Below are 8856 nucleotides of genomic sequence, written 5' to 3' on the forward strand. Positions count from 1 at the left end.
CCATATTTTTAACACAACAAGCAAATGAATTAAGGGTCAATAATTATAATGTTACTTGTCTTAAGGCCTCCAGTTTGTCCTGGATGAGGCTGAAATCAATCTAACAGTGGGAAGCATCTTTTAAAGTATCTCAGTACTCTACATTGACGGGTACTTCGAAAGCCATAGCATAGTAAAAAGTATCTCAATAAAAACATAATTAAGGTCAATAAAAGATGGACAGCACTAGTTTACGTACCACAATACCCTCTTCCCGACTCCTTCTGTGAAACAGCATGAGCAAAATGTGTCTTGACCTCGCTCTTCACTAAGACCTGGACTCAGAATCATTGTGTCTTGAAGACACAGTCATGCTCATAATGATGCTAATTTTGGATTTAGTGATGCAAAAATAAACCACCTAAAGCAAAAACAATCACCCCTCTCTTCTGGAACACTTCAACTCAGAACCACACTGCTCAGAATTTCAAATAATGCTACTTTTTGTATTATGAAGATTTTGTGACGCCGATCTTCGTTGCAAGAGGATTGGTCCAAATATTTGCTTTGGCTGCTTGGGCACCCACTTGAGCAGACTGACAAGTGGTTATGCTTTTTCACTTGTGGTTTTCCTGTTCAGGTAATCTGTCGCAAGAGGAGACTTTGTTGAAACTATTGGAGCATGACATCAAATTTGGCTGTATACAAAGTAGTTAGCTCTAATTTTCATTGCTGTTACATTTTGTGTCTAGTGTTTTCGCACTAGATACAAAAATTGTGAAAGAGCACGCGGCAATTTTGCAGCTTTTTGTCTGGTAGTTGCGCTTCTCCTCTCACTGAATCAAGAGTAATGCCTGTAAATTGCAATACTGTATCAGGGCCAATGTTTTTTTCAGGAGCTAGAGGTACTCCTAGATGATGTCATAGAGAAATAAAGTTGCCCAAGTTGGTCTTGCACCAGTCTTTGGTCTTTGCAATAAACAAAAAATCGTGTAATATGCGCAAAACAGATGAGGCACCCAGATGATGAATAGACAACCATTTGAAAGCAGTGCCAAAAGCTTAAAAATGTTGCATGAAGAAGGAAGCCCAATGGGGAGGCACCGATCATAGTAATACAAATTATTGAACCTCACACCTAGCAAGGAATAGCCAGTTTATTGTCAGTTTTAGCTAAAAAATGCTCCCTGCTGGCTTTAATGGCTGTGATCCCATCACTAACAGATGCATAATGGCAGAGGACAATAGTCAGGAATAGCATCATTGACAGAATTTCCTTTTGGATAGGATGAATGATGAATCAAACAAAATTCAGATGGGTCTTTCTTGGGTACAATGCCCAATGGAGAGGTATGGTCACAAAAGGGGGAGTTCTAAGAGGACCCACAATTCAGCCTACATCACATTCCTTGCAAAATTCCATTCTAGCAATTTCCAGTTGCTGTAGGACACTTTTAAGGTTAGGAGATTCAAGAGGAAACCAATCACCAACAAAATTGACATGAAAGCTACAAGAGAAACCATAGAGAAGGAAATGTTATTGTTTTGCTCATAACAGTGTAAGAGGCATTCAAGCCATTCCATTCTTATGGGGGTTACTGGCAGACTGTAAAGGGCCTTATACTTGAGTAGAGTTTCCTTCAGGTTTAACTCCATCAGATTGCTGTTGAGGACTTTGTATGGAGCAGTGAATTGCTGGGTGCTTTGCTTCACATTGATAGCAAACATGCTCAAACTGACACCTTTGGCACATTCCCCATGGGAAAAAAATTCGCACAAAAATGCTGCATGTTGACCTTTGGAACTTATTGGTGACCTTTGGGGTTTATTGGTGATTGGCTGTGATCTCCAAAAGTTAGCTGAGGCCCCCAACCAAAGTTCCCAATGTATTTGATCCCATGGATATTCGTCGGGTGCAGATTGCCTTAGATAACAAAATTGTTTGTCATAGCAGAGCCACTCCCGGTGTGACAAAGCAATGTCATGGACTACCTTGCAATACTTCATCTACTGTGGGGTTTCACTCTGGTATTGCTCAGTGTAAACCAAGACAAAAGTGTTAAATGGCAAAACCCACTGTGTTCTGTTGGTAACCTTAGGTGCGTGATATGGCTCATGGGTCAGCTGTGGCTGCTTTGCTGGCCCAGAGGAGGTCGTCACAGGTAATGCATACTTATAGAATTGAGGAGTGGATGTTAATGAGGCCCCAAATTCCACATATTCAGAAACCCAGACTTTAGCTTTTATTTTCAAACCCACCTGGGAACTAAAAACCTGGTCAAAACATCATGGGACAGTTATGAAAATTAAGAGAGAAAATGCACTTCGTTAAGTAAACTCTGAATCCACCTCTTAAAAAAAAGGTTGGCAATGTTCTTTTAGTAAACCATTTCTTTTGACCCCCCTCCCCCAAGCAATGTTGAGTCTACCAAAAATGACTTGAATGCTTGACATCAATCATTGCATCTGGGGGGGGGGGGAGGGTGAGGGGGAAAATACATCATTCTTACGGGTTATTGCCTTTATGTCCCAAGAGTTCTGGCCAGGGTTGTAAGTTCTACAGAGATGCTTGTAAAAATTTGTTTAGGTTGAACATTGTACCTGCACCAGTGAGGTTACTGACATGGTTGCTCACAGCTGTGGTCACGCTATCTGATGACAGGTCGGCTTGAGACAGTTTTGATAATGTGGTTTCAATCTATGTGCCGTCTTCAATGGTGTTTTGTCTTATGATCTCAGTGAGACTGTCCTTAGACAATGCTGTTTTCACCACTTCTGAGATAGCCGTCGATATGGTGGCAGAGAGAGCATTTACGTCCAAGGAGACCAAACCGGGATTGTTAATAGCTGGTTGTGGTACAGGTGGGTCCGTTGCTGTCAGTTCTGATGTCTGCTCTCACCTAGAACATGTTTGGCAGCCTGTCCTTGATGGCTGTCCTGGACACTTCCTAGAATGACTTATTGATAACAGATGAACTTAGGTAATCAAAAACAATGGAATGCAATTTGATCTCGAAAGAAAATTGATAAGAAAGAATATGACTCAAAATAACAAGATGAAATTCCATCCTAAATTTTTGGTCACAGTTAAGGTGGGCAGCACCACAGGTTTTCCGTAAATCTGATTCATGAGCAATGATACGTAACCAGATTAAAAAGAGAAAAAGGCCAAGTTCCCAAAATAATGTATTACCGCCAGTGCTGAGTGCAGCAAAAATGATTGTACACTCATACAGCAGGAGTAAGTGTAAAATACATCATCACCAAAGCCATAAATGCACAGTGGACGTGCCAACCATGGTTCAGATGAACCGAACAAGTACAGCCATTGCTTGTGGGAGTAAAACCTGATGGCAAACAAACAGGGGATGTGAAAAGAAACAACAACTGACAATTTGGCTTGGCTTAAAACATAAAAGGAACTGGCAAATCTTAAGACAATAAAATGAAAGTCATAGAATGCCTGGGCAAGACAGGCAGTATACATAAGAGGATTTTTCAAATTTGCGGCTATAACAATTGTAGGTAACCTAGAAGTGTCCCCCTCAAACATACGATAGAGCTTGTACTGACCAGGACTGTTTAATTGTACTCTGTCGTGGGCCATAAAATTAGTTTCTGCCCTCCAAAACCCTTTATGGCTCCAGAACATTGCACAGGGGATGGGCTCTAGGACTACTTTTAGATACCAATTTAAGAAGATCACGTTCTTGTTAGAGTTAGGAGCCCCCATTCGATAAATAGTTTGACAGACACATACACATTTGACGTTTAGTGGGTCATGGCGTGAACAGGTAAGGTTTTCATTTGCTGAGCCAACGTTCACAGGGGAAAGATGGCTTAGGTCGTTAGTGCCTAGTTGTAATGTAACTGTCAGGCTTGAACAGTTCAACCACAGAAAGATCAAATTGGATGGTCTTGAGTGCTGTTCTTCCCTCGACCCTGTGCCATTTTAACTCAAGCGTTCAAGAATATGCAAGTTCACATCTAGATCGGTAGTCCGCCCTGTATATTTGCGTAAACAGTGCATAAAGGAATGATTAAGTATCAAAACACGTGTTACCGTCATATGACCGCCTGGCGCTCAATGTTGTAAACTAAGGGCTAAAGAGGTAACTGAATAGTCGAAATTAATAACAGGTACTTGCCTGAAAATTTACTGGAGCTAGTGTACAAAAATTGTTTTCCTTGCAAGATGCTGTTGGTAATGAGGGCCAAGGGAAGAAGGGCCAATTGCTCAAGAGAAATATCTTTTATCCTCAAGGGAATGCCCCCTCTATCTCCTTGGGTGATATTTGACACAAACCAGACTTACGGACCATTGCGTGACCGTCATGGCTCGACATAGATAAGATTATGCGTGAACATAATGTTTGGTTTTGCTTCAGAAAGAGCAGCTAAGAGCTGGGATAAATTTAATATTGACTGAGTTCCAACATTGCTGTTATGACACAAAAAAGCTACAGGTTGAGCAGACTACAAAGAAGCAGTGGCAAAGGAAGTGGAGAACAGGGGAGTGTGAACTAGCGACTAGAACTAGAGCAAGCAGCAAAGAGATGGAAACTGAATGAGCCTGGTCAGTAAGTTTCAGACCTTAGCTTTTAAGGAAATGAGGGCGAATAGAAAAAAACAACAGTTGAAACTGGCACTCAAATTGAAGAGTTTTGATATTTATTTGGTTCTCTAAACATTGACAAGAAACCGTTTGATTGGTAGGAATCGTACAAAACAAAGAAAAAGGTAAATTTTATGCTAGATGACCTTCCTTCAACATTCTAAATAGTGTTTTTGAGGATGTTTCTCGAGCCTTCTCTATTCTACTTGTTTGACGTACATGGGTAGAAGCCCTGAGCACTTCACTTACCTCCAGGAAAGTCTGCCTTTAATTTCTGTTCATGCTTCGAAAGTAGTACACTTGCTAAATACAAACAAGATTCTGCTAGACTATCTTTGCAATCCTAAGCTGTGACCAGAGAAAAATTGTTCCTTCTCTTTCTGGGATGACCCAACGTGAAGTTAGAGAGTCCTTCACATGCTGGGAATGTCTCACCTTTGCCTAAACAACAAAATTGTTTGCAATGATGTGGCCTGGTGACCATATAATTATATTCCTCTCGGCCTTGAAAAGCTTTAAAATCTTGCCAAGTGTAGAAACTCCTCTTCAAGACAAGCTGACACAAAATTTTGGTAGATTCAACAGGAAGCAAACAGTATGACTTACAAAGTCCTTTCTTGCCTTCTGAACCACTTCAATCCTCTGGCTCACTTGTTGAAACAACAGCAAACAACTTCTTGTTGATCTTCCTTTTCCTCTTAAAACAGCCAGGACTCTGCTTTTCTGCATTGATTGATTGATCAGGGCTTGTGATCTTTAATTTTTTTATCTGCCTCACCACTACTTCCTTTTTATATGAACAATATTTTATATGAAGAATGTAAAAGAAGCCTTTACAGTGGGCAGCATACTTTCTGTGCACACTACATAAAGTATAAAGTGATGAAATTGTATGTGCTGTAAATCGATAGAAGCTTGAACACTTTGAATTAAGGTGTCTCAATACCGTTTTTCTGGATCATTCCAAGCATTTTGAAAGAGCGTTTAAGCAGTCTTATCTTAAAGTGGTACTACGACCAAAATTTTGCATTTCCATATCTTAACATTTTTGGATACTATAACTTATAAGTACTTACCATGTCAAGTTTCATCTCAATATTTGCATGGGAAGTCCGATTATTTTATCGGTGTTTTCAGCTTTTGCCCGCCCGCCATTACTCAATTCAAAAATAGCCAAGTGTAGCCGAAAGATCTGGCACTAGTTCATGCCTATAGGAAGTGACATCATATTTGCATCACAACAAAATAACATGGCTAATTCTCTATGGAGGCTTGGAGAAGTGAGAGGTCTTCGCAGTGTTTTTCTTCTGCTGTGAGCTCACAAAATGCCTCCAAGGCGATGTGTAGTTTAAGACTGCAATCAAGTAAGCGATAAAGATCTGGGAATTTCAATGCACACTTCTCCTGCAAGTGGCAGCGCGAATGCGCTAAATGGAAGAGATTTGTGTGTCAACATAGAAATTACTTCAATCCGAAGGGTACGTTTGGTGTATGCCCCTTCCATTTCACTAATGACTGTTTCACCCGTGCAGTGCACATAAAAGGAACTGAGAGGCGTTTAAAGCCAGGTTCTGTCCCAACTATTTGGAAAAAAGCCACAGTTTCCCTCAGTGGAAGAAGTCGTTGACAGGTGAGTAGAATTTTTTTGCAATCTGTGATTTTCGCATATTTATCACTTCTGAGCTGTGATGTGCGCCATTCCTGGAACACACACATCTAAATACGTTTTGGCAACAACTACAAGGGTGCTTTGCTTGGAGTCTAGTTGTTTTATATTTATAAACTGTCGGCATTTGCAAACTGATCTTTCATTGCCCCACACGTTTCCCCAAATTAGGTATGCCTACTTTTACTGGGTTTGCCATGTGCACCAGTTGGCAGGATTGATCATGATTAAGATTTTACCTAGTTCCATTTCTCAACAGTATAATCAGTAATGTACAAGGTTTTTTACTGATCACCTCTTCAAGTAAAAGACACAGGGATGTACAATCAGGAAGCAAGATGCTACTGAAATGGTATTTCTCTCACAGTCATGTCAAAAGCTGCTAGTTTTGACCACGCAACAAACCTTTTAGAACGATGAATTCTTGTTAGGTCCGATCTCCAATTTTCTTTCGATTGTTTATTTATTGGGACCTAAATTTCTAGATGTATGTATTCATAAGTATTTCCCCCCACTGAATATTTATATAGAATTCTTTTAGTTACACTGTAGGGACAGAACAGTAAACAAAATGAAATTTCTGCACTTGGGTTGAAACAAAATTTGTGTTTTGAAGGAAACTAAATTTATGTAAATGATTATAGCACTAGTGCTTTCTTTTGATATATTCTGCTAGCTACATTGTAATTTTAGGTTACATAACTGATTGCTTATAAAACCTTTGCGTGACAGGTAATAAATGAGATAATGGTAGACCAGGAGCCTGAAGTTGTTGAAATGGAGGAGAATGTGATGCCTACAGTTCATGAAGTGTTTCAGAGAGATGATGAGTTGCCAGGTGGTAGTCATGAGGTGCAAACCTCTGATGCAGTTGAAGCAACTGAGGTGGTTCAGCCAGATATGGATGACATGGCCAGTGAAGTGGTTAGTGTGCAGCAGATTCATGCAGCAAATGTAGTTCGGACAGATGGGGATAATGCAGAGGAAGTGGTATAGGCAGCTGGTCATGAGAGGGTACAAGTAGAGGTGGTGGTGCAGATAGATGAGGTTATGCAGGTGGATGAAGTCACACAGGCAGACGATTTATTGGGGCTTCCTGATCTGGAGGTAGGTACACAGTCATAATAACTATACAAGAGTCTCGGCATGATAAACTTACAAAAGTACAGTAATTTCTTTTGGTACACAAATTAGTAACAAACAATATTTAGTGATGAGCTGAAGTAATTCTATATGTATGATCATCCATAATTTCCTTTTTAGGTGACTGAAAAAGAAACTACATGTGAAGCATGCAATGCAATGAAGACCAACATAAGCCAGTTAAAGGGCAAGGTTACGCTGCTGAAAAATAAACTTGCCACCAACCAACAGCAGTGGGTTGAAACCTTCAAAGAACTGCAAGAACAGAATCGCTTGCATATGGTAAACACTGGTAAGATTGCATTGATGGTTGACACTCTATGACCACTAAATGTGACAACGATAACTGCAATTGTGTCAGCCCACCATTATCACTTAGTACTATTCCCAAATGAATGTCATGAACTCATGATCAATGCTGATTTTCAACTATTAACTTTCTAGTTTTTTTTTAATTATTCTTTTTGTGTGTCTAGCTGTTCAAACTGACGACTCTGTTGAAAACAAGCCAGATATTCTACCTGAAAACCCTAAGAGGTCTAAAGATCCACAAACTGTCCACAATCAGGCAGAGAACGATGAAGAGGAGAATAATGACCACAGTTGGTGCGATGATCTGGATGACCCCACATGGAACCCTGAAAAAATTGACAGTTACTACCAACAAATTAAAGACAAAGACGACACCAGCAAGACACATGACAATCCAAGGTAAACAAGCACAAGATGATAATTAGACATGACTTCTGACAGTTAAAATGCAACTTGAGGCCCCAGGCAATTTCTATGGCCACTTCACAAAAGATAATTGCAAATTCCCAGTGGGAAGTCTTGGCGGCTATCTTAGTGTCTACCCGGCTGTCGGTACTCTCAATGCTAACCTCACATAAGCTTGACATAAAGCGGAGGGTTTGGTCATTTTGCTACCTTGACTGTGATAGGTTCTTTCTTTAAGGCGGGACTTAACCTAAAATTTGCACCTTTTTGCAATGACTTGTAACTTCTAAGGGTTTCACTCAAACCATACAAAACCAGATATCAATGGAAAGCTTATGAACCACAGATTTTAGAAATAAGCAACATTTTTGCATTGCGATTATGTGTAACCTGATATGGGTCAAATATTGTGACCCCATACTGTGTATGACCTGAGTGTACTTGAGAAAAGATATCTTGCCACAGATTATCTAAAATTTTGAGTTTTTTAACTTAATAGACAGTTTAGAAGCTATTTTGTGGGATGAGCATAGAACTTTGTTATCAAATAAATACTTTGGCTACAGTGCCAACTTAAAGTGGGCCCAATTTTTCGGGGTCAATTTTGGAGCCATTTTTCCTTGTAACTTTTTCCAAATCAAACATACAGAAAAGTTCTATGCTCATCCAAGAAAAGACTTTGAAAGCAATAAACACTGAAAATTTCAAGTTTATTGGTCAAATCCTTCAAGAAATA

At 39.8% G+C, this 8856-nt stretch overlaps 1 protein-coding gene and 1 pseudogene across 2 annotated transcripts in view; both read left to right on the forward strand.

Moving 5' to 3' along the window:
- LOC145486742 (uncharacterized) overlaps positions 1-8856 on the forward strand; it is a 307059-nt gene that overhangs the window by 15624 nt on the left and 282579 nt on the right. The window lies entirely within an intron of this gene.
- LOC145486711 (uncharacterized) lies at positions 5920-8153 on the forward strand (annotated as a pseudogene). Its single transcript, XR_014049329.1, has 4 exons — positions 5920-6224; positions 6993-7367; positions 7524-7695; positions 7880-8153. The product of XR_014049329.1 is annotated as an uncharacterized LOC145486711 (transcript).

Source organism: Orbicella franksi, chromosome 5 (assembly GCF_964199315.1).
Source record: "Orbicella franksi chromosome 5, jaOrbFran1.1, whole genome shotgun sequence".
Taxonomy (NCBI): Eukaryota; Metazoa; Cnidaria; class Anthozoa; order Scleractinia; family Merulinidae; genus Orbicella; species Orbicella franksi.